At 43.8% G+C, this 27,259-nt stretch overlaps 1 protein-coding gene across 2 annotated transcripts in view; it reads right to left on the reverse strand.

Annotated features, from left to right (window-relative positions):
• Positions 1–27,259, reverse strand: part of TRAK1 (trafficking kinesin protein 1) — a 210,696-nt gene that overhangs the window by 148,755 nt on the left and 34,682 nt on the right. The window contains exon 2 of one of the 2 annotated variants that reach the window (XM_063722118.1): positions 23,873–23,977. The exons of the other annotated variant lie outside the window; for it this stretch is intronic. The gene's annotated coding sequence lies outside the window, so the exon portion shown is untranslated. The remainder of the gene's footprint in view (positions 1–23,872; positions 23,978–27,259) is intronic. 2 annotated transcript variants of the gene reach the window in all.

Raw genomic sequence — 27,259 nt, forward strand, 5'->3', positions numbered from 1 at the left:
AAAGACCCACTGAGACTGCTCAAGTCCATATATGAAACATGCATACTCCAGCTAGGCCAATGATGGGGTCTGAACTCCGGGGTCAAGTTGGGTTGGGGGCAGCTGACAGGCAACCATGCAAAGGGGTCTGTTCCTCCCGTCTTTCATCTTACCACTCTCCTACCTCATTTGACCTTTCTGGCATGCCCATCAGTTCGGGTCAGCTCCTTAAATAACTGGACAAGTGGCTACGCAGTGGAAAATATCATGTAAAAGTTGAACAGGTGGGAGATGAGGAGATGAGTTGCAGGTTTACAGCAACAGTGCCAGGTGAGCAAAAAAGCAAGGCTGTCAAGAAGCCGTTATCGGCCTCACAGGACCCTCATGCTATACAGCTCACGATGGGCTTTCACATGCCCTAGGCCACAGGTCCTGCCCGTACAATAATCATATGGTAGAGCTTCATAAAATCATCCCCATTTTGTGAGGCAGGGGTTGGGGAAAAGGCTTGGGCAAAGATTAAGTGACTTAATCAAAGTTTATCTCAAATAATTGTAGATGTACGATTGGGAAGCATTTCTGATCACTGGAACACTGCAACTACTGCTACACTATGCTGTGAAGGGAAGCAGCATCTTGGAAGAGGGTGTGTGTGACCACCCACAGAATAAGAAATATTTAGACGAGCCGACAGCAGTAACTATAGTCAGAAAGTCGGAGCAGTGTCAGGGTAACCAAAGGCACAGGAAAGCAGATGACAAAGGGTCAAGGACAACTGCCAGAGCTTCTTGTGAACTCCTGGGAGAGCCCCCAGGGCCTCCTGAACAGCACAAGCCAGAACAGCTAGGGGCCCCAGGCAGCCCCTGTTACAGATTCTGCTCGAATGACTTCAGGGCAGACTTGTATGTGGACTGGAGGCTGCACGTGCATGCTGTCATACATGTCTGTCCTCTCTTGCTCTCATTTCATATACACTCAGGCCCATGAACACACAAACACACATATGCACACAGATATACACAAAATAAATGCCACTTTTAAGGCTAAACCTTTCTCTGGCCCTGGGAAAAGTGAATCCCCCCAAATAATAAATCAACGGTCACTCAAAGAAAATTTCCACAACTCAAGGCAACTGGAGAAAAATAACTCTGACCCAATTTAGTTCCAGAATCCAGCCCTCTCTCTTCTCTAAACCTTGTTTAGGACAGAAGCAAACACCCCAACACATGCACTGCCCTCACTAAACACCTATGAAGTAAAGAGAAATCCATTTAATCGATCCACATCTCATGAATGAAAACTGCTGTCATGTGACCAAATCCCCGTTTCCAAAAATAATTCTGCTGCAACTGAGAGAAAAGAAATCCCAAACCACGCTGCCTTCTGTAAGCTCACCCCTGTCTCCCAAAATGAGGAAGAAAAAGAGAGAAAAAAAAAAGCTGCACACTGACAGCCTTACATAACGGTCTGCATCTCTCCCTGGCTGATGGCAGCAGATTTATAAAATGCCATAAATAGCTCCCTCTCCTGCCACAGGAAACCAGGCTAAGACGCTGAGCTGCAGAGCCTGCGTACAGCCGGCCTCCTCTTACGTTTACAATGGAACCTTTAGGAGCAGAGCTTTCCGGCACAAAGCAAGTTCAGTGAGACCAGCTGGCCCAGGTCCAGTGAAGATGCACCACCTGAAAGACCCAAAAAGCTGAGTCAGACATTCAAAACTTGGCTGGCGACTCCCGAGAGAGACAGCACTCCCAGGCCAGTGTAGGAATGGTGACCACAGGACATTGCTCTGCAAAGGGGCTTCTCCAGCAAACCAGGCCAACGGGCTTGCTGTTTTGGGTACATAGTGGCCTCCGGATGCTTAATACTGCCAGCCAAGGGGCACGAGGCCAGCCTGACAGGCAGCCGGCAGGATGGAGGCAGTTCTCAGAGAGGCATCCCAGCAGGATATTACATGTCCCACTATAACATCCAATCAGAAAATCAGAACCTGAAGCAGGGTTCTCTCCACATTCTCAGGACACCAGGAGGAATTCTGGAGGCTGGCCAAAGCCAGGAAGGGTGGTAGGAGTGGCAACCTCATCCCAAATCCCTGTGGGGTGGCTTGTTGGAAATCTGAGACTCCAGGCTGAAAAGCTATTGCTTTGAAGAGGAAAACTTTGCCTGAGAAGGGTTAGATGTCCTGAAGCAGGATGGCCTGCAGCCCACATTGCATGTGTCATCACTCTGAATGGCAGGGGGTCTCAGGGGGAGAAAGAAAAGGGGGAGAGAGAGTGGGTATCATTTTTTTTTTTTTTTGAGACAGACTTTCGCTCGTCATCCAGACTAGAGTGCAATAGTGTGATCTCAGCTCACTGCAACCTCCATTTCCCAGGATCAAGCGATTCTCCTGCCTCAGCCTCCCAAGTAGCTGGGATTACAGGCGCCCACCACCAAAACCAGCTAATTTTTGTATTTTTAGTAGAGACGGGGTTTCACCACGTTGGCCAGGCTGGTCTCGAACTCTTGCTCTTGGGTGATCAGCCCACCTCAGCCTCCCAAAGTGCTGGGATTACAGACATGAACCACCACGCCCCACCAAGAGTGGGTATCTATGGGAAGGCAAGCACATGGGGCCTCATGCCTCCCAGTGAACAGGCCTGGATTAGGAATGAACCTTACCCAGCCAAAAACAGTGGCTGCCAAGCTGTCACAGCCTAGGATAAAGTTAACAAAATAGCTAGAGTGAGAAAGAAGTCCGGGAATGTGGGACATGGGTAGGAGAGGAAGAGAAAAGTTCTGTTTGTGATTCCTCCTTAGGTCATGGCTTTCACTGCACTCACTCCCTAGGAGGAACTTGGCTTTTAAAAAATCATGACTCCAACAAGGAAAAGAGCAATACTGGCTGCCACTTACTGCACAGTGACTGTGTGCTTAGCCAGGCCTGGGTGCATTACCCCAAGGAGTTATTTGTCCAAAAACTCACAGCAGCCCATGAGGCCCACATCACCCTCCTCAAGTCATCAATGGGGAAACTAGGGCTGTAAGTAACTTGCCCACAGGCCTAAGAACCAACAGGTGAAGCTGGTGTTGAACCCAAGGCTGTTTATTACAATAGCTCCTGACAAACATGCTAATAAATGCATAAGATAAACATCAATGTACTTCACTGTATTCTTATGTCACCACTTACAGATTTAAAATTTATCAGAACAAACAGTTGGGACATAAAAAGAACCACCAGCAGGCACAAGCTACTGTGCCACACCTTCTGTATCTTTATTAAAGAAAATTCAGTGCTGGGCATGGTGACTCATGCCTGTAATCTCAACACTTTGGAAGACCAAGGCAGGAGGATTGCTTGAGCCCAGGAGTTGGAGACTAGCCTGGGCAACATAGTGAGGACTCATCTCTACAAAAAATAAACAAAATTAGCCAGATACGGCGGTGCACACCTGTGGTCCCAGCTACTTGAGAGGCTGAGATGGGTGTATTGCTTTAGCCCAGGAGTTCAAGGCTGCCGTGAGCCATGATGGCGCCACCACACTCCTGCCTGGGTGACAGAGCAAGATCCTGTCTCAAAACAACAGCAACAACAATAAAATTCAGCAATAAAAGTTTTCAGGAAAAAAATGTCACTAGTAATCAAAGAAATGAAAAATAAAACAAGTATGAGATACTATCATGTTATCTGTCAAATTGGCATTAATTATAATTATTATTATTATTTATAATTATAATTAATTATATATTAATTGTAATTATAATTAATTATAATTATTGCTGCTGACAAGGGTGCAGGTAACAAGCTCACTCACACCCAGGAACATGAATCAAAAGCAATTCCAGGCTGGGCACAGTGGCTTAAACCTGTAATCCCGGCCTTCGCAGGGCCAAGGCAGGCAGATCACCTGAGGTCCAGAGTTTGAGACCAGCCTGGCCAACATGGTGAAACCCTGTCTCTACTAAAAATGCAAAAATTAGCCAGGTGTGGGGGCGGGCACCTGTAATCCCAGCTACTGGGGAGGCTGAGGCTGGAGAATCGCTTGAACCCAGGAGGCAGCAGTTGCAGTGAGGGGAGACTGCGCCATTGCACTCCAGCCTGGGTGACAGAACGAAATTCTGTCTCAAAAAAAAAGCAATTCTACTTCTTCAGTTATTTTCTAAGAAAAATAATAACTGCATACAAAGATGTAACTTTTCTCAGCAGTTATATAACTGTTAAAAATTGGAAAATTAAAATGTCTAATAATACTGATTTCGATTAAGTAAGGCATGGTCCTCCCATATATCATGTCCGCACATTTTTCACCACAACGCCATTTCTAGTAACACTGCAGAGAATCACATGGTGGCCAAGAAAAGATGCTCTAGAGATAGATTAAGGGGGAAAACGGCAGGTCACAAAACAAAGTGCAGAATATAGTATCCCTGAGACATGTACAAATATAATTAAAGAATATTTCCAGTAGAATTTCATCTTCACAGGCAGCCCATCCCCACCCAGAGAAATACATCCAACAGTCCTCAGTTACCTCCTTATTAGGTACTTGTCTGACCTGCAACATGACAAACTCAGCCCTCCCCTGTTGACAGCTAAGTGAGCTTAGCACCACTGCACCATCCGACCCACCCATAACATTTTTTTTTTTTTTTTTTTTTTTGAGACAGGGTCTTGCTGTGTCACCCAGGCGGGAGTAAAGTGGCACAATCAAGTCTCACTGCAGCCTTGACCTCCCAGGCTAAAGCAATCCTCCCACCTCTAGCTGAGACTACAGGCATGCACCACCACGCCCAGCTAATTTTGTGTGTGTGTGTATATACAGTCAGGGTCTCACTTTGTTGTTCAAACTCCTGTGCTCAAGTAACGCACCCACCTCAGCCTCCAAAGTGCTGGGATTACAGGCATGAGCCACCATGCCCAGCCTCCACAACTTTTAAACAGCCTGACGTGAGCACATTTCCTAACCATGACTACACAGACACAAATGCATTTCCTAAAGCACTTCCACTATAAGTTCAGATCCTGTAGGGACAGAAAGACACAGTCAGAATAGGTCACTGTATGATGTTGGCCAAGTTAAAATCAGTTAACCCCTACAACCCTCAGTTTTCTCATCTATAAAATGGGAAGCTGTTATAAGGATTAAACGAGCTAATACAATAACGTAAAGAAAAATGCACTCTAAGCATACAGTTAATGTTCAATAAATGACTGCTCTACAGTTACCACTGAGGTAATTTCCCATAAGTAGTAAGGGTTAACTTGTTGGCGAAATGGAGACCCTATTTCAATAGGTATTGTCCTACAAACAGACTATGTGCAAATTTCAAGTAGAGACGAATTATATTTCATTCCTTAAAGACTCACTTCTACCTGTTTTAGTTCACTGTTGTGTCCTCAGTGCCTGGAACATGGTAAAACTCAATGAGTGCAAAATGAACTTAATGATTCACCCTTTATGCCCAAGGCACTGAAAATAACCAATCCAACTCTTTTCTCTTAACTACAGCTACATGGACCACATGCAGTGGCATGCCTGTAATCACAGTGCTTCGGGAGGCCAAGGCGGAAGGATCATCTGAGGCCAAAAGTTCGAGACCAGCCTGGGCAACATAGTGAAACTCAGTCTCTACAAAAAATGAAAAAAGAAAAAAAGTTAGCTGGACGTGGTGGCACGTCTGTAGTCCCAGCTACTTGGGAGGCTAAAGTAGACGGATTGCTTGAGCCTAGGAGCTCAAGGCTGCAGTGAGCTATGATCACACCACTGCTGCTCTCCAGCCTGGGTGGCAGAGTAAGATCCTGTTTCTTCTTTCTTTTTTTTAGACAGAGTCTCGCTCTCTCGTCCATGCTGGAGTGCAGTGATATGATCTTGGCTCACTGCAACCTCCGCCTCCCAGGTTCAAGTGATCTTCCGCCTCAGCCTCCCATTACAGGCACCCACCATCATGCCCGGCTAATTTTTGTACTTTTGTAGAGACAGGGTTTCACCATGTTGGCAAGGCTGGTCTCGAACTCCTGACCTCAGATGATCTGCCCGCCTCGGCCTCTCAAAGTGCTGGGATTACAGGAGTGACCCACTGCGCCTGGCCATAAGATCCTGCTTCTAAATAAATAAATACATTTTTTGAAAATTCACATGGAAAAAGCTGATTGCCAAAAAAGAAAAAAAAATTAACCACGTGATAAGCCAATTACAAACATATCAATATCAACCTATAAAGAACAATGGATATTCACTGAACCAACTGTCATATTAGGAAATGAGAAGAAAGTGTGTGAGGGGCTTCCTGACTAACACTACAGAATGACAGTCCACCAGGATCACATCACCATCAACTTCTGAAATTAATCTGCAAAACTTACAAAGCCTGAAAAATAAAAAAATAAAAAGTCTCATCTAAGCACTAAAGGGGAACTGGAAGTTTTTGTTTTAAGGCATGTATTTTGAAAAGTTTCATTTCTATTTCCATATTAGCTTCTCAATGTGCATTGAACTACAGTGAAATCACAGCCTTGTGTTTTTGAAAACAGATTCTGCAGCTATGGAAACTGAATCTGTCACTATATTTTGACTTCACTGTAGGATCGAGTGAGAAGAAACATCTCAGCCCGGACACAGCCACTTAGCTACATATCTTGTTCTTTTTAATAAAAAATGTGCTTAACCGTAATTGACAAAGTCCTTAAATACCTAATTTTCAGAACAAACTGTACCACATAAAAGTTCCTTCAGTTAACAATTCCTTCAGGCTCGTGTGAAAAAGTACCTGATTTTATTAATTCTAAATAATCCCTACAGAGGCAAGGGGTTTTGCTTGGTCCACAATTAAAAGTCAGATTCTAGACTTAAAACAACTTGAGTACAAAGAAGAAATTCTCTACAAAGCACTAACACACACATCTGGGAAACGACAGCTCAAATTTTATCAGCCACTTTTGATAAGTAATCCAAAGCAGACCCTTAGGATTACTCAAGAAGTAGCACAAATAATTAGGAATGTGTGGTATTGAGGGAAGAAGCCAAGACACTCTGTATAAGAATCCCCCAGGAAACAGTGAGGTCAAGGACCAAAGCCACAGAGGGGCTAAAGGGAGCACATCATCCCTTCCCTCCAGCCCCTGAAAAAGGCACCCCATTAGCCTTTCTCATTGAAATTAACAGGGCCGTTACTAGGAAACAGGTCCAAACAGTCATGTACACACCAAGTGAATAAATAGTGACAGCTGGGCCTTCGGTCACCATGTCATGGGATGGCAAGACGGCCTTAGAGTGAGTGGGCTGTGAAAAGCCAATGCATAAAAGTAATAGCAAGATAGGAAATGAAAACAGGAAACACACAGGCTACGAACTGCATGCATGGTAGGCAGGGAGGACTGCGCCATGCCTAAGCTAAGGAATACCAGCTCCTCACTGGTCCTTGCTGGGCACTACTTCCAGGAGCACCAACGGCGGGAGGTCCCACTTCTGCATGGCTCATGACCTTGCTGCTTGGGGTGGGGGTGGGGGTTGATGTCCACACCCAGCCTTCCCATGCTGGGCGCTCTCTCTCTCCATGACCATCCCATTTCAGAGCAAGTTAATCCCTCCATGGCCTTAGGGGTTCTAACATACTTCAGAGCTTCCCCTTCACAACTAAAACTTTTCTTTTTTTTGAGACAGAGTCTCACTCTATTGCCTAGGCTGGAGTGCAGTGGCACGATCTCAGCTCATTGTAACCTTCGCCTCCCAGAATCAAGAGATTCTCGTGCTCAGCCTCCCAAATAGCTGGGGCTACAGGTGTGCGCCACCACGCCTGGCTAATCTTTGGAATTTTAGCAGAGACGGGGTTTTGCCCTGTTGGCCAGGCCAGTCTTGAACTCCTGGCCTCAAGGGATTTGCCTGCCTCAGCCTCCCAAAATGCTGGGATCACAGGTGTGAGCCACTGGACCCAGCCTCCTCAACTAAAACTTTAATAGGGGTTTGTTCTGTTGGAAGGGTAGAAAAGGCATTTTTGGCAGAAGGAATAAGAAAACCCTTTAAAAGCTCAACATGGAGTTAGGATTCAAGAGATGGCCAGGTGTGGTGGCTCAAGCCTATAATCCCAGCACTTTGGGAGGTTGAGGCGAGTGGATCACTTGAGCCCAGGAGTTGGAGACCAGCCTGGGAAACACAGTGGAACACCATCTCTATAAAAAAATTAAAAATGAGACGGGTGTGGTGGCACATGCCTATAGTCCCAGATACTTGGGAGGCTGAGGTGAGAGGATGGCTTGAGCCCAGGAGGTTGAGGCTGCAAACAAGTCATGATTGCGCTACCGCACTCCAGCCTGCGTAACAAAATGAGACCCTGTTTCTTAAGAAATGAATAAAACTATTCCAGTACTTGCACAATTCTGCGGCCCAATTATGCTGGGTGAAGGCATTTCAGTGTGATGTTAATCAGACAATATCAAACTGAATTGCCTTTACCCAGCATAACCACAGGCTGAGCACCCCAAATCTGAAAATTCAAAACCCAAAATGCTCCAAAATCCAAAACTTTTGAGCACTGGCATGATGTTGAAAGGAAATACTCATTGAAGTATTTTGGATTTCAGAATTTCAAACTTGGGATGTTCAATCAGCAAGTATAATGCAAATATTCTAAATTCCAAAAGAATCTGAAATCTAAAATACTTCTGGTTCCAAGCATTTTGGCAAAGAGATACTCAATGTGTATTTTTATTTATCTTATTTTATTTATTTATTTGAAATTGGAGTCTCGCTCTGTGGCCCAGGATAGAGTGCGGTTGCTCACTGCAACCTCCACCTTCCAGGTTCAAACAGTTCTCGTGCCTCAGACTCCTGAGTAGCTGGGGTTACAGGTATGTGCATCCATGCCCAGCTAATTCTTTTTTTTTTTTTTTTTGAGACAGAGTCTTGCTCTGTCACCCAGGCTGGAGTAGAGTGGCACGATCTCAGCTCACTGCAAGCTCCGCCTCCCGGGTTCACGCCATTCTCCTGCCTCAACCTCCCGCGTAGCTAGGACTACAGGCACCTGCCACCATGCCCAGCTAATTTTTTGTTATTTTTAGTAGAGACAGGGTTTCACCGTGTCAGCCAGGATGGTCTTGATCTCCTGACCTAGTGATCTGCCCACCTCGGCCTCCCAAAGTGCTGGGATTACAGGTGTGAGCCACCATGCCTGGCCTGTATATATTTTTTTTTTAACTATAGCTACTTAACTCACTAAAAATATACCCTTACTATTCTATGGTAAAATTAATTCATAAATCATTATGAGAAAAGCTTTTCATTTCAGGAAGTCTAGCAAATATTTTAACTTCAGTATTTTAGGAAACATTTCTATAATCTGCTTAAAGTGTTTATTATGTACTTGTATTTCCATAATAAGTTCATAATGAAGCAACATTCATTCTATGCTATTAGTCTAGGATCACATGGTAGCTTCCTAGATTCTAGGTGATAATATTTTAGAGTTCTTAGAAATTACATTTGGGTAACTCAGACAGCAAGTTCGAAAATTTATTTTATTTCTTAATCTTCCAACATTGCAATCAGACTGTAAGAGATTTCTTTTTAAAAGTTTTTTTTTTTTTAATTTGTATCCCTCATTTATTCATTCGGGACCAGGTTATAAGACTGGCTAATTTTTGTATTTTTGGTAGAGACAGGGTCTTGCTATGTTGCCCAGGCTGGTCTCAAACCCCTGGGCTCAAGGGATCCACCCAGCTAGGCTTGAAATGTGCTGGGATTACAGGCGTGAGCCACAGCGCCCGGCTGCGAGCATTCGCATTTTTGTGATGTATCATTACCACCCAATACAGAAGGCATTTGTGATCTCCCTCAGGTCAGATAGTAATAAGGGCTGGGCATGTAAATAAAATGGGTTCTCTCCATCTCTAGTGCTCTGAAAGGGATGACTGGGCCTCTCTTTCACGTGGATATAATTTCCACATGGCCACCAGGGCTTCTCATGTGCTGGCTGGATCCCAAGAAGGGGTGTTCAAAGTATGAGACAGAAATTACAGATCTCTTTAGACTCAATTTTAAAAGTTACACAGTGTCACTTCTACCGCAAACTATTGGTCAAAATACATCACCAGGCCAGCCCAAATTCAAGGGGAAAGGTTACTACATCTGGATGGGAGTATGGTAAGAATTTTCAGCCCACCACAGAGCCAGAGAACAGACAATAAGGCACAGCTGGGCTGCCCCAGCACATATGCTCTTTTTCACTGTGTGGCTCCCACCACTTTTTTTTTTTTTTTTTTTTTTTTTTTTTTTTTTTTGAGACAGAGTGTCACTCTGTCACCAAGGCTGGAGTGCAGTGGCACAATCTCAGCTCACTGCAACCTCTGCCTCCCAGGCTCAAGCAATCATCCCACCTCAGCCTCCCAAGTAGATGGGGCTACAGGTGTGTCCCACCAGGCCTGGCTAGTTTTTGTAATTTTTGTAGAGACAGGGTTTTGCCATGTTGTCCAGGCTGGTCTCAAACTCCTGATCTCAAGTGATTTGCCCGCCTCGGCCTCCCGAAGTGCTGGGATTACAGGCACAAGCCACCACACCCAGCCCCACCTTTACCAAAGAGCAAGAACTCCATCACAAAGGCATTCCTGGTTGGGAGGGGGCGGGGGGGAATGTACTGACAGACAAAACCTGGACGCTCCTTCAGCTATGGCCTAGGGCAGGGCTTGGCAAACTTTTCCTACAAAGCGGAAAATAATAACTATTTCAGGCTTTGAAGGCAATACAGTCTCCCTTGCAATTCCGCAGTTGTAGCAGGAAGGCAATCACAGAAAATATGGAAATGAATGGGTGTGGCTGTATTCCAATAAAACTTTATTTATAGCAGGCGGTGGGATCGATTTGACCCAGAAGTCAATTTGCTGACCCGTGGTCTGTGAGAATAAGCACTGGATCTGGTACTGGAAAACCAGGCCTGGAATTCTGACTTTACTACTCACTACCCGCGTGACCTTGTTTGAGTTTCTTAAAATACCTGAAGTGTGTCCTCCATATCTCAAAAATGGGGATAATGTCATCCATCTCCTAAGGTGGTTCTGGGGAGTGAGGTAATACAGGTGAAAGTGCAGTGCACATCCCCTCATAACACAAACACGCCTTCACTGCAGTGCAGAGCCTGGAAAACAGCTCAAGGGGCTGTAGGGAAGTCCCACCAGGCAGGACACAAGGGAGTGTCAGGCACTGTTTTCCAACAAAGTGAAGACTTCACTGATGAGAATTATATTAGGCAGCAGCAGCCTAAATAGTCTTGTTAAAGACCTATCATTGTTTTGCTTTTTCTCAACAGCATAATACTTTGCTTTAAGGCATACAGATAGCGCTGACACAACCTATTTCACAAACCCTATTTCACACAAAGTAGCATGCATGGTCAGTGAAAAGGAAAATAAAAATCACCAACATGAAGAAGCCTCAGAGGTACCATGACTCAAATACAAAGTTTTTCAGAGGCATAGCAGTATAGTCATGCTGTATTTAAGCTGGTTTTGTAGATTCTGAAATGTTAAAAAATAGTCTCCAAGACAAGCATATTTTTTAATGCTAAAAGTATAACTGGAATTATTAAACATGTGGATGCAAACTTGATTTTTTTTTAAATTGGCCCTAATAGGAAAAAAATATTCAAAATTAAGATCTATCCTTAGCCAAAGGAATCAAAAGCACTGAAGCATTTTGTTTGCACCTCTGCTAATACGGCACCCCTTTATATACCAGTAGTTCACCAAGAGATTGAGAGTTTCACAAGAGTAACAGGCAGCATTGTACTCCTGCTTTTGGAAAATTCCACTTCATCCACAGGAAAGTGGACATGTTAGAAGGTGAGTGACTTGTCCATTGTCAAAATCTTGTCTGCTGTAGGATTCCTGCCACACATATGAGCAGGATCTCTCTCAGCCATAACTCCTCTTGCAATTTCAATGTCCCCTTCTCCCAAATGGGCAGCCTTAGCCAGAAGCAGCTGTCCCAGAGCCTCCACCCGAGACAGCTGCATTCTGGAGGGATGGCGTCAGCAATAGCCTAGAAGGGCGTGGTTTCCCTCCTGAGCCCCAGAGTGAGTGCCAATGGCTGTCATCATTTGAATTGAATATCCATTTCCAAAATAACCTGGACCACTTCCAAGGCAAAGTACTACTGAATAAAGCTCAAATCCATGCAGATGGGTAGATGGATGGGCTTGTTGCTCCTGATTCATTAGTTAATAAACTGGTATATATTGTTGGTGTTCTGATTCATAAATTAGATGGGAAAGAAGTGAGATGACTTAGCATAACACAAGCCAAAGTGAACATTCCCAAATTCTCTTGTATTTGTACTTGCACGGAATGGAATTCTCACATGATGGCTGGGATTTCTATATTAAGTATCTCAGGCCAATCTTCTACTAAATAAAGTTCAAGTGGCACTGGGTTCACATGATATTCAGAGCTCTGTAGCAGCTGATTGTTTTCCCCGTATCTCCTGCTTTGGAACTTCAGCTTCAAAGTAGCTCCTTGCCTGCTTTTGCCATGGCCAGGGTCCACTCTGTATCCAGGAGGTGTAAATATGATGAGCTATGAAAAGGCTGACAGACAACAGGCTGCCTCCCTGGCACTGTGGGTGTGTGCGTGGGGGGGGTGTGCAAGGGGAGGTGTGCATGGGGGGGCATGTGTGGGTGTGGGGGGGGTGTGCGTGGGGGGTGCATGTGTGGGTGAGTGTGTGCGTGCACGCATGCACAGATGTAGACACACACCCATCACTTGAAAACTTAAGATCAATGGTTACGTAAGATGTTAACATTAGAGGAAGCTGGGTCAAGGGTGTATGGGAACTCTGCACACTTTTTGTAACTTTTCTATAAATCTAAAATTATACCATAACAAAGAGCTTTTAAAAATGCACTTTGAAGTCAGCTTCAAGGCCTGAAGCATACCATTTAGGTTTTCACAGGGTCCTTCAGCATAAGTCATTAAGTCCCTTGGAGGGTCAGTTTATTTAGCCCTAAATGAACCTGATGAGATCCCCAAAAAACTGCAAAACAAACAAACAACAACAACAAAAAAAAAGGCCGGGCACGGTGGCTTATGCCTGTAATCCCAGCATTTTGGGAGGCCAAGGTGAGCAGATCAACTGAAGTCAGGAGTTCGAGACCAGCCTGGCCAACATGGCGAAACTCCGTATCTACTAAAAATACAAAAAAATTAGCCGGGAGTGGTGGCGGGCACCTGCAATCCCAGCTACTCAGGAGGCTGAGGCAGGAGAATGGCTTGAACCAGGGAGGCGGAAGTTGCAGTGCGTACAGATCGCGCCACTGCACTCCAGCCTGGGCAACAAGAGCGAAACTCCGTCTCAAAAAAAAAAAAAAGCAGCCAAAAATGACCTGACAAACAGGTGTGATATTAATATGACAACATTCACATTAAGGCTTGTTCCCAATGACAGACTGAGACTATAAACCAGTGAGATTGCTAAGGGACCACGCCTGGAAAAAGAGGCACTCCTCTACCATTACATTACTCTCCTGTCCCACAGTTTCAAAGCTACCCCGTCTCTCCTCCCTGCTCCTCAGAACCCATAGGTCTTGGTATTTGCTATTCCCTCTACCTGGAATCTCCCTTTACCACCCGCCCCTACCCACCACCACCCCCCACCCCCCACCGTGGTGCTGTAGCCATCTGTCTTTTTTCATATCTTAGCTGACACCTCAACCCCTCAGCATCCCCTTCCTTTATTTTTCTTCTTAGAAGTTATTCCTTCTGATACACTACAATATTCTCATTTGTTTATTTCCCCTCTCTCCCAAATAGAATGTAAGCTCCATGTGGATGGAGCTTTTGTGTGTTTTGTTCACTGCTAACAGGATTTCTTGAAAACCTTCTATGGGCTTTCCCCTGTAAGTCTTATTGACACGGTTCTCTGGAATAATTGAGAAAAAAACAGAATGTTTTTTAAAAAGAAAAGACATTTCTTAGGCAGGGGGAAAGAAAGAAGTGATTAATATCAAACAAGCATTTTCAGAATTGCTATGTACCTGTAACACTGTCCTCCATGCTTTAAATATTGTATTATTGTCCACACTAAGTATATTACTTTATATAATCTCACTCATTCCTCAATGATCTGTGAAGTCAAAGGAGCAGGCGTTATTATGCCCACTGCACAGAGGAAGAAACTGAAGTAGCAAAAGCAAACGGTGAAGCCAGAACAAGAATCTAAGTTACCCTGTATCTTGCCTAGAAGAGCCTCCATCACAGCTAGCTGTCTCTCTGTAGAAGAATAAAAATACTCTGAAATCAGTCACTTTTAAATTTTTTTCTAGAAAATAAAAAGCTTTCTGAGTTGGATGATTTTTTTAATAGAAAACAAATATGAAGGAAAACTATACATCACCCATCACATATATTCTTGTAGGAAAATGCACAGAAGTGTCCAAAGGGGAGAAAGGAAACCCCCGAGGCCTGCTGATAGGCACAGGGAGAAACAGGCCACAGTTCTCTTTTAGCCACTGTTTTGAAAATTTTATTAGAATTCATAAAGACTATCAAAAAGATAACTGATGAAGACAAGTCATTATCTTTCTAAAATACGGTTAACTCAGGTCCTATCCTGGAGTGGAGAGCAGGGATGGGAATCTCAAAATCTGTATACACACAGAAGCACACCTGACAGGGCCCTGAAGTACCAGCCTGGGCAGCACAAAGAGGCCTCGTCTCTAATAAAAAATTTTTAAAATTAGCAAGACGTAGTGGTGCATTCCTATAGCCCCAGATACTCGGGAAGCTGAGGGGGAGATTCACTTGAGCCTGGGAGGTTGAGGCTACGGCATGCCATGATTGCACCACTGCACTCCAGCCTGGGCAACAGAACAAGACCCTGTCTCAAAAGGAAAAAAAAAAAGTTCCCTGAAGTCCAAAGCCTACTTATATCATACGTATGTATATATGTGTGTATACATACACATACACATATATACACACATGCATACACACCTGGATTTATTTTAAATTCAGTAAATTAGCACTTCATCTTAAAAAAATTGCAGCACAGAGCAGATGGTAAAGAGTAAATCTCTTAAGATACACATTTTTTCACATTTTAATATCTCTAAAATTGAATTTTGTCTTATAGCCAATCGTCCTTTACTATGCTTACTTTGTAGCATTTTTTGCTTTCTTAGAGGTACATAAAGCAACGGCGTATCTTAGGATCTGTTGTGTGTGGGGGTGGGAGCTCAGCGCAACAATTCAAATGGGCCACTAAACAATGCGCAAGGCCCACAATGGACATTAAAGGGAGATCCCTGCATCAGCCAGGAGGTAGGACAGGTTGACTTTAAAGGTTCCCTCCAGGCCAGGCATGGTGGCTCATGCCTGTAATCCCAGCACTTTGCGTGGCCGAGGCAGGCGGATCATCCAAGGTCAGGTGTTCGAGACCAGACCAGCCAACGTGGTGAAACCTCATCTCTACCAAAAATACATTAAAAAATAAGCTGGGCGTTGTGGCGGGTGCCTGTAATCCCAGCTACTGGGGAGGCTGAGGCAGGAGAATTGCTTGAACCCGGGAGGCAGAAGTTGCAGTGAGCTGAGATCACACCACTGCACTCCAGCCTGGGTAACAAGAGTGAGACTCTGTCTCAAAAAAATAAATTAATTAAATTAAATTAAATTAATAAATAAAGGTTCCTTCCAGTCCTCAGTTATCATAATAAAGATGAACATGATAAAATGAAATTTAAGGGCAAAAGCATACTTACAAACAAACCTTATTTTCATCAGTCTCCACAACTGCAGGGTACATGAGTATTATCTATATTTTAAAGACGAGGAGGTTCCAAGGAGTATTTTACCCAGAAGCTCGCCACAGGTCTGACTTCCCAATGAAATGCCCACTGTGGCAGAGCAGTAAGAGAAGCAGCAGCCAAACCAGAAGAGCTCAAAGGTGGCAAAAATAACCCAACCAAGGGGCGAAGGGCAAACCTAGGTAGCAGTAAAGGAGGAAATGATATTTGAGTTCAGCTTTACAAGGAAGCTCACTGAATGACATGTTCAGGTTTACAGGCATTTAAAATGAAAACGCCTTTCAGTTGGTTGTATTTTCTGGTTTCTTCAAATACTTAAGAATAAAAGCACAAACTGATTAACATGGTGTGGGCCACATGTCAGGTGAACCAGGGTGAGTTCTCCAGGTTACAGGACACTTGATGGAGGAGAGACATGTGGCCTGCCCAAGATGCAAATGAGACAGAGCCAACCCCAGAATCTAAGTTCGTCTGCTCCCTTTCTGCTTGGCCACACACAGCAGGTCAGTGCTTGCCTTCCAGCAGGTTCTCCTCAGATCACAAGATGAGAGCAGCAGATACAGCATCACCGGCAAACATGACAAAACCTCCCCAGGAAACTGCAGCCGACTTGTTCTGATCCCAATCAGCCCAGTCAAAACTACAGCAGAGGGAATGCGGCCACTGTGATTGACCTGGACCAATCAATACCTACTGGATGCCTCCTCAACCCCTACTCCAGCATGCTGCAAAGGAGGCTTAAGAATGGAACGAAATCTGGATTCTATTAGGAAAGAAGAAAGTGTGGCAGAGATGGATGTGAATTGGCAATCAATTTCTGTTACTCCCATCATTCACCATTCATTCCTTCCCTTCTTCCTTCATTCATTCAAGAAGCAGCACCGTGAACCTACTGTCAGTCTTTGTGGAGAAAACAATTGCACAAAACTGGATTCCAGCCCTCCAGGAGCTCATGGTCCATCCACATTTACATAAGAATATTCCACTTTCCTTGGTATCCAAAGTAGCACTGACAGCCCAGGTGGTCTAAACAGCAAAGAGTAATTTAGAGTGCCTTTAATTACTGCACCTTAAAATGCACCAGTGTCCTAGTTCCCATCTCCATGATCACTGCCAGCCAGGAGGTTGCTGGATCTGAATCAGCCAAAGTGGCAGAAGGTGCCCTTCACCTGGCCCCTGTTCTATTCATGGCAGTTGTGCATGGCTCAGGTTACAGGTTGGTTCAAATCCACAGAAAACTGGCTCCTCTGAGGCAATTTTGGTACTTTACTTTGTCTCTCACACAAGACTTTTATTTTTAAAATCCTAATATTGGAAATAGAAATATTGAGCTAAAAGGTATTAAGAAGGATGTAGAATAGCCTATTATTACAATCAGGGCCAGACAAAAGCAAGGACTGTGAATTCAAAAATATACAAGCACTCAATATTGTATCCTAACATGGCATACATTTAAAGGTTAAGATATGAAAAATGCATACTTTTATGTTGCACTTGGGACAATATTAAAAAGTGGAAATTTTAACCTTTCTTCTAGATTTCTGGGTAAACAAAAGAATGTTTTTAAATTCAAAATTTCTAATAATTCTTCAGGGTAAAATAATCTCTTTAATAATCAGCTAATAACTTTCCTCAATATAATTTTAAAATCGATTATATAAAATATTTCTGCTTATGTTGAAATATTTTCAACATCTGTTATCCAATAATTATTTCAATAATAATTTCAAAAGTCAACAAGCACATAAAAAAATGCTCTATATCATTAACCATCAGGAAAATGCAAATCAAAACCACCATGAGATACCACTTCATACCCACAAGGATGTCTATAACCAAAAAGGCAGATAATAACAAGCATTGGCAAGGACATGGACAAACCAGAACCCTCACACACTGCTTGTGGGAATGTAAAATAGCGCAGTCACTTTGGAAAACAGTCTGGCAATTCCTCAAAATGTTAAATACAGAGTTACCACATGATCTAGCAATTCCTCTCATAGGTATCAACATAAAGAAATGAAAACAAATGTCCACAATAAAAAAAAGTCTACAGATGTTCATAGCAACATTATTCACAATAGCCAAAAAGTGGAAATAATCCAAAAGTTTACCAACTAATGAATGGATAAACTAAATACTAAAAATACATAACAATGGAATATTATACAGCAATAAAAAGGAATGAAGTAGTGATACCTACTACAACATGGGTGAACTCTGAAAACATTATGCTAAGTGAAAAAAGCCAGTCACAAAGGACTACATATTGTATGATTCCATGTATAACAAATGTCCAAAAGAGGAAAGTCTATACAAACATACAGTAGATTAGTAGTTGCCTGGGACTAGAGGATTGGGGGAAATGGGGAGTAACTGCTAATGGATATAGGGTTTCTTTTGTGGGTGAAGAAGTGTTCTAAAATTTATTGTGAATGGCCGGGCACAGTGGCACACATCTATAGTCTCAGCACTTTGGCAGGCTGAGGAAGGAGGATCGCCTGAGGCCAGGAGTTCAAGACCAGCCTTGGCAACATAAGGAGACTCCATCTTTACAAAAAAATTAAAAAATTAGCAGAGCATGGTGGCACACGCCTGTGATCTCAGCTACTCAGGAAGCTGATATGGGAGGATTGCCTGGGCCCAGGAGATCGAGGCTGCAGTAAGCCATGATCACACCATTGCACTCCAGCTTGGGCAACAGAGCAAGAGAACCTGTCTCAACAAATAAAATAAGATTTGCTGTGGTGATGTTGCGCAACTCTGTAAACACTGAAAACCATTGAATTCCATACTTTAGATGTGACAACTGAATGGTATGTTAATCATATCTCAATAAAGCTGTTATTTTAACAAAGCTTTTTTAAAAGTCTATGGGAGAGAGTTTTATAAAGAGAGAGAGTTTTACGGGCAGTTTCTTTGGGGTGTTAGAACTATTTTGTATCCTTGGGGTGGTTACATGACTCTATACATGTGTTAAAATTCAGGCTGGGTGCAGTGGCTCACTCTTGTAATCCCAGCACTTTGGGAGGCCAAGGAGGACAGATCACTTGAGGTCAGGAGTTTCAGGCCAGGCTAGCCAACATGGCGAAACCCTGTCTCTACTAAAAATACAAAAATTAGCTAGGTGTGATGGTACATGCCTGTAAATCCAGCTACTATGGAGGCTGAGACAGGAGAATTTCCTGAACCTGGGAGGCAGAGATTGCAGTAAGCCCAGATCGCGCCACTGTATTCCAGCCTGGGTGACGGAGTGAGACTGTCTCAAAAAAAAAAAAAAAATCTAGTTTGCTGTAGATCATTTTAAAAATTAAGAAAAATTTAAGTCACAGCTTTGGGCATACACAGCTGATGTATTATTAACAAAAGTTCAGAGATAATCATGGCAATGGTTAGTTTGTAAAATGCAAAATGATTCAACTTTCGCTGACTTAGTTATATTTGCTTTAGGGAATAAAAAAGTTATTTCCACTTTTCACCATACATACAACTTCTACCATATATAAAATAACTTCAAAAATATTTCTACCATTCTGGGAACAAGTATGATGGTGGTAAAAGAGGAGAAGGCTGTTTTTATAGAAAACAACTGAGTCTTCCGATGGAATGAATGCTGCTTCTTCCAGGCACCAGGCTAGGGGTAGAAATGTGAAGTCCTGCCGGGCGCGGTGGCTCTCACCTGGAATCCCAGCACTTTGGGAGGCCGAGGCGGGTGGATCACGAGGTCAGGAAATTGAGACCATCCTGGCGAACACGGTGAAACCCCGTCTTTACTAAAAATACAAAAAATTAGCCGGGTGTGGTGGCGGGCGCCTGTAGTCCCAGCTACTCGGGAGGCTGAGGCAGGAGAATGGCGTGAACCCGGGCGGCGGAGCTTGCAGTGAGCCGAGATCGCGCCATTGCACTCCAGCCTGGGTGACAAAGCGAGACTCCGTCTCAAAAAAAAAAAAAAAAAAAAAAGAAAGAAAGAAAAGAAATGTGAAGTCCTTGGTTCTTGGTCTGGCTATATAACTGATTTGCTGGTGAGGTGACCTGGGGTGAGCTATTTATGATTCTCCTGCTTAAACTCACCTACAGTTTCCCATCATTGCTAAAATAAAACCCAAGCTCCTGATTCCGGCTTGCAAGGCTCTCAAGGTGCACCCTGTACCTGCCTCTCGTTGCCTCTGCCTACCAGGCTGGGGCACCAGATGAGGAAGGACAGCAGGGTGGACCATGAAACCAGCCAGGCCTGACTCTCCAGCCAAAGGGGTGCTGAAGGAGGTCATTCACTTCAAAAGTATTTATTGATTATGTTCACAAAGTGCTTAGCACAGTACTTAGCACATAAGGAGCCCTGAATATTTTGTTATTCAGGTAAATAATGAAATTCATTTTTCATTGAGTATGCACGGATACATACTCAAATGTTAGCTTGCTTTATAACGACAGACAGGTCACTGTCTATCCTGAATCCTCAACACCCCAGTGGTAATTAGCAGGTGCTCACTAAATCTACTGACTCCACGATGTTGGTCTTAGGGAACAGGGAAGATTCAGAGAGAGTCAGAGTGTTTACAGAAATTCCAATTAAACTCAGAAGAGACCTTTGTGCATCCAAGTATCTTTTGTCACAGCTTAAGCAACCATCAGAGTAGGGGAGACTGATTGCAGGGCCAGAGATTTTGGTCCCAATTGTGTGGGATGAGCAGTCAATCTGTCAAAGGTAATAGAAAAAGCAAAGGTGGCCCTCGGCACATGGGGTTTCATTTTCTCTTGGTGAGGGAGGAGAAAGGCGGTATTATGGACTTAGGATACTCCTTCACCTGGGCAGTTCAGGCCTACTCTACTTGACCAGCCCAGGTCAGGCAGGGGAAGTGTGGACTTGGCTCAGGCAGGCCCTGGGTGTGGGTGCCAACCTAGCTTTTGCCAGATCCTCTGGGCCTAGATCCTGAGGGCGGGGTGAGGAGGCAGTGGTTTCCGTAATACAGATTTCTCCAGCCTACACCAGGGTCCAGGAGGAAAGAAGCCCATACCACAGAATAGGGCCCTACACAAAGTATCCCCAGCTCCCCCAAGAAGGCTGACTCCCCACCCCAACCCCAGAACAGTCACTTGCCCTAAGGGTCCTCTATTACCCTCCCCCTTTGCCATCCCCCGGCCCCCCTGACTCTGAATGGGACTGCAGTCTTTTCTCTCACTGAGTGCCTTTTTTTCTGGAGGCAGGGAGGGGGAGGTGGTCCATCATCCACTTTTTCTTTTTCTTCACACGGAAAATGAGCTCGGCTATCACACTACACGAACTGTAAACATTAGAGAAAAGTCAGCCAGACAGAGTCCATAAGGTCCACTAGCTTACACGAACGGGAAAGAAAAGACTTCACTGTGTGGGCCACTGCCTGGGAGAAGCAAGATCTCATAAAAACAGCCATTGTTCAGAAGGAAAGAATCAGACAGCTTTAGTCCAGGCAGCACATGAAAAAGCAACATTCAGCCAGCTTGCAGAGTCAGGAAATCTAAATGGCAATGGAGTAGCCCAGTCAGTCAGCTCCCCCTGTCTTTCCCCTTAACAGAGGTCCAAAATGTGCCAGTAGCACCAACAACTCCAAATGCCTTGGGAAAATGACTTCTTCGGGACCTATGCATTCAGCCACCAATTTTCTCAGACTTGGGGACCTCTGATAGCCACTGACATCCTGGGGCCCTTACCACCTCAGTCCTTAACACTGCGGTGTCACGGACTCTTTCATAATGGGGGAGGGGGCAATACAGAACAATGCATGCAATGGGATCCCAACTAGGTTAAATGCACATCCTGCATGCACACAGAATAAAGATTGGAAGGAAATTCCCAGTACGCCAACTGTTATCACTGGCATCCACACGAGACCCAGTTACTTCTTCACATGACGCAGAGTAACCCAAGTTATTTTTTTCCTTCAAGACTGAATCATGCTTTTTGCTCCAATTGGCTACATTCCTAAATCAGAGGCTGAATCTGCTCAACAATAGCATAAGGGGCCTTAAGCTGGAGGGTTATTTCCCTGAGGAAGCCTCAGATGAGACTACTGTTCCCTCCTTCCAGGCTATGTGGGAGCAACCCCCAAACCCAGAAGGACTGACTTTTGCACCAGTCTACAAGATCATCTAAACCAGTAAAGAGCATCAGAACCTCCTGAAGGGCTTGTTGGAACACAGATTGCTGGGCCCCCATGCCTGAGTTTCTGAGGTCTGAAGACCCAAGAATTTGCATTTCTGACAAGCTCCCAGTGACGCTGATGGTACTGGTTGGGGACTATACTGAGGGCTACTGCTGAAAGAGCAAGTAATGTCAAGCCACATAATCCCTAAGATATGACACAATGGACTGTTCAGCACAGGGCTGATGCCATGTCCCTTAGAGACCCGCCCAGGTGGCGTTTCTTTAATTTATAATCATCTTTAACTACTTTGTGAGTTTGGACTTCACGGATTACTCCTTGCTTCTGATGGAGTCTGCAGATTTAATCATTCAAAAGCTGGTCACATGCTAAGCTGTCATATCACAAGGGTACAGGGTGGCTTCCAAATGAGTCATGTCACTGGGTAGTAGAGAAGATAGGGCTCAAAGGGGAATAAGTTTAAGAAGGAAAAAAATCTCAGCCACACACATCTGGATAGCCACCAGGACTGTATTCTGGGAACTGGGGGTGAAGCAGCCAGACCTCCATTGTCTTTCATGTCTTAAAAGATAAAGGTCTCTCAGTCTCCCAGATCACTCAGAATTCTCCATCCCTTCTTTCTCATAATGGCTTATTCAAGGGCAAGTAGCAAAGGGCTAGCCATCTCCTCTGAGCCTTTGAAGGCCAGTTCACTCAGGTCATGGGCCGTCGAATAGCCACTCAGCTGCTCAAGCTGGTCCATATGGAGAAAGGACAGCCAAAGCAAGAAAATAAGCTGCAGATGTTGGCCCAGGATTTAGAGAAAGCTGCAGATAAAGGGGAAGTCCCTGCTAAGAGCATCCGACCTTCCAACAGGGTTAATACCATCCCCACCTTGGTGGAAAATGAGAAGGCATGGATCCACTGGGTTGGCTGTCTTCCTCCCTCTCTTGAGCATAGAATGGAGGCTCCCTACTGAATTATCAAAGGAAATGCCACAGAAAAATCTGCACCACCCTTACCTTCACTGGTTAATTCAGACAACTAAGAGCTCTCTCTGGCTAGAATGGTGAAAGCTATCAGGATCTACAACAATGACAGATATGATGAGATCTGCACTGCTGGGGAGGTAATGCCCTGGGCCACAAACCAAAGGCTTGCACAGCCCAGCCCACCTGGAAAAGACAAAGGCCAAACAAGTTGCCATGAAACTGGATTAAAAATTAAATGAATGCCAGGCGCAGCAGCTCAAGCCCATAATCCCTGCACTTTGGGAGGCCAAGGCAGGTAGACGGCTTGTGCCCAGGAGTTCAAGACCAGCCTGGGAAACATGGTGAGACCCAACTGCTACAAAAAACAATAAAATCTAAAATTTTTAAGAATTAAATGTATAATGTGAGCTCTTCTGCACATAAAAATAAAAATTCTCCTTCAACATAAGAAAGTCAACCAGAGGGTCTCCGACTTTATTTCCTTAATTCCTACCAAAGTGACCATAAGGAAAGTTTTTAAATGACCAGCCTGGCCAACATGGTGAAACCCCGTCTCTACTAAAAATACAAAAATTAGCTGGGCACGGTGGAACATGCCTGTAATCCCAGCTACTCAGAAGGCTGAGGCAGGAGAATTGCTTGAACCTAGGAAGCGGAGGTTGCAGTGAGCCAAGACAGCACTACTGTACTCCAATCTGGGCAATAGAGCGAGACTCCATCTCAAAAAAAATAAAAATTAAAAATAAGATATAATAAACCCATAAGGACAAAGAAAACGGAAAAGAGGATGAAAAATTTTGACAGATTTTTGGAAGATGAAAAAACAGCTAGACAAAGCCTAACTGCCTTAGTGGGACAAGGCCAAGATTACCTGCAGGGGTCCCAAGAAAAAGCGATGAACTCTAAGGGAGTTCAGGGCTTGTAGGAACTGGGCTTTGGAGGGTAATGAGGGAGAATCAGGCTTATAGCTAAAAACAGGAGGACTGACCCAAGGTTCATATAAATGAGCACTGATACCTCTCCAGCTCCTGCAGGTCCTCGCCTTCCTGAACGCCCGGGCAATGGTCCCGTCTCCACTGCAGCAGAAACTGATCAGAGAAGGTGAACACAGAAGCTTAGGCTCTGGAACACCAAGCACAAATGAAGGTAGGATTGAGAATGGATTGTAAATCTATACTTAGCAGTGTGAGACCCCCGACTCTCACACCACCCCACCCTCAGTTCCCTTCCCCAACTTGACTGACAAAGCATCATCAGCCAGGCAGGGGACTGGAGGGCTCCCCTCTGGGCAAACCAACCAGCCCAAGGAAAAAAACTACCAATACCCAAACAGTCCCCGGTGAAAAAGGCCAAGTGTCTTTTCATTCATAACACAGCCCTACTGTCAACAAGCCCTGCTCTGCACACAGAGCTCCAGCCAGCTCCCTCAAATAAGGACAACCAAAGACCACTAGACACCTGAAGAAAGCCTCCAACTTGCAGACAGACACCAAAGCAAACAGAAAAAGAAGCCAGGAAACAGAGACAATGCATAGAACAGAAGAAAACTTCCAAAAATCATCATTAATGCCTTCAGAGAGACAAGGCACTGTATCCAGAAAATAAGACTAGGACACTCATTCCAAAAAAGTTAGGAGGGGCTTTTGAAAGCTACAGAGAAAGCTTTTGAAAATTAAAAAATAGTAGAAATAAGAAAAATAAAAGGACTAAGGATAAAGCTGAGGAAATACCAAGAAAATAAAAAAATGAGAATTAAGAATACAGAATGAAGAAAAACAGAGGATCAATTCCAGAGGAGCTCCAGAATGAGAAAACAGAGGGACAATGAGAGGAGGAAATTATCAAAGAAATGATACAAGAAACCTTCCTAGAAATAAAGAATATAAACTTCTAGATGGAAAGGTTCATACTAAGAAATGGGTGATGGAAAAAGTAAGTAAATAAATAAATAATTAATTAATTTTTTAAAAATAGATGGAAAGGGCCCACTGAGTGCCTGGCATAATGAATTTTAAAAGTCCCACCCAGCACCCCAAAATTTAGATATTTCTAAAAGCTTTCAGAGAAAAAAAAAATGAATGACATAAAAAAGGAAGAGGAACCAAGATGGTAAAAGACTTCTCAACAACAGGAGGTTAAAAGAACTATGAGGGAAAATTATTTCAACCTAGAATTCCACATCCATTCCAACTAGCAGTCAAGCATGAGAGCAGAATAAAAATAACATCCCTGCTGGGTGTGGTGGCTCATGCCTGCGAGTGGTGAGTGGATCACTTGAGTCCAGGAGTTCAAGACCAGCCTGGGCAACATGGTGAAACTCTGTTTCTACTAAAACCCCCAAAAAAAATACCTGGGCATTATGGTGGGCACCTGTAATCCCAGCTATTCAAATCCTTCTGATGCAGAAGGATTGCTTGAGGCCACGAGGTTGAGACTGCAGTGAGCTCAACATAGTGGGGAACAGAGTGACATCCTGTCTCAAAAAATAAAAATAATAATGTCCCATGTACAGGGATATTATTTAGAATGACAGAGGCAGGCCAGGCACAGTGGCTCACATCTGTAATCCCAGCACTTTGGGAGGCTGAGGCAAGTGGATTGCTTTGAGCTCATGAGCTCAAGACCAGCCTGGGCAACATGGGGAAACCCCACCCCTACTAAAAATACAAAAATTGTTGTGGGGTGTGCTGGTGTGCGCCTGTGGTCCCAGCTACACAGGAAGCTGAGATGGGAGGATCCCTTGAGCCCGGGGTGGAGGTTGCAGTGAGCTGAGATCGCACCACTGCACTCCAGCCTAGGTGACAGAGAAAGACCCTGTCTCAAAAAAAAAAAAAAAAAAAAAAAAGAACTGTAGAGGAAAAAAAGAACTGTAACCGAAGAAAAAGAAAAAGCTACAAGTTAGAAACAGTGACTTTTCAGGAACAAGACTAAGAGCAGAGCAGGTGGAACACAGAATGGAATCCACAGTGGTTTTCATTGACCTTTGAGTAGTATTTGCCTTTTTTTAAAACCACATACGTGGAATTAGCAGGAAATACATTGAACTGAGAGCCATGCTGACATTACTCTTGGGCACTGTGGTGGCTCATGCCTGTAATCCCAAAACTTTACTTTTGTGCACTGTGAGTACGCACAAAAGTAAAGTTATTTCAGACCCCTGGTAAACTCTACAGGTTCAACGGCCTATCTCTCAGTAGATAAAATGTAAGGAAAAGAAAGGCCTGGAGGGGGACCTGCAGATTGAAAAAGACAACATACATATCAAGCTCTTAAGAACAGGCAAAATTTTATGTTGCCTAGAGATTATGATAAAAAGATGGCAGCTACTCTTGGAGTGGGGGAGAGAGGGGTTGCTAAGGAAGCTGGCAAAGTTCTCTTTTCTGACCTGGATGTTTACTGTAGAAGGATTTATCTTATAATTCACCATCCTATTACTGTTTTGTGTGGCTTTCTGTATCTGTATGTGATTTTACCAAAAAAAAAAAAAACCTGTGGAGGGGAGCGTTTTAAAAAGCTATGTGCATATGATTGCCTTGATGAAAATCAATTTAAAAATAAAGTCAGGCAGACGTAACACACACAGAAGTTTCTCTGGCAAGATGTTCCCTGTTACCAACACTAAGTATTTCTGAATAGTATAATTTGGGATGGTTTCTTACTTTCATCTCTTTCCTAAATAATTGGAACCTTTAAAATTGGTTGGAACACAAAAATAGTCATTATTTTACATTAAAGTTAACTATAGGTATCTATGGGCTAATTTTTCACATCTATGGGTGCCAGAGTTTCCATCTTCCTTCTTTTGTCCTGACTCTACCTAATTAATGCCAAACCTAGAAGTGTGGGACAGAAACTAGAAAAAGTAAATCTTAAATAAGTCAATTTTTCTACCTTTCAGATCTGCTAAAAGATCAGCTTTTATAGCCAGATGTGGTGGCTTATGCCTGTAATCCCAACACTGGGAGGCTAAGGCAGAAATGTGGCTTAAAGTCAGGAGTTCAAGACCAGCCTGGGAAACAAAGCAAGACCCCACCTCTACAAAAAGTTAAAAAAAAAAAAAAAAAATCACCCAGGCACAGTGCTGTGTACCTGTAGTCCCAGCTTCTTGGAAGGCTGAGGTGGGAGGATCACTTGAGCCCAGGAGTTCAAGGCTGCAGTGAGCTATGATCATGCCACTAGAATCCAGCCTGGGTGACAGATTAAAAAAAAAAAAAAAAAAAGATCAGCTTTTGTGAGGTATTTATACTCCTCTTGTCTCCATTAAACATATGAAGACAATTCAGGTACACAATAACTATGCATTTTTAGAACAGCTTTTCCTTTTAAAAAGTACAAGCTAATACCTTGGCGATGTTTAACTTAAAGAATGAATTTAAATAGTAAGTATTAAAATGTTATCCCAAA

The sequence above is a fragment of the Pongo abelii genome, chromosome 2 (assembly GCF_028885655.2).
Source record: "Pongo abelii isolate AG06213 chromosome 2, NHGRI_mPonAbe1-v2.0_pri, whole genome shotgun sequence".
NCBI lineage: Eukaryota > Metazoa > Chordata > Mammalia > Primates > Hominidae > Pongo > Pongo abelii.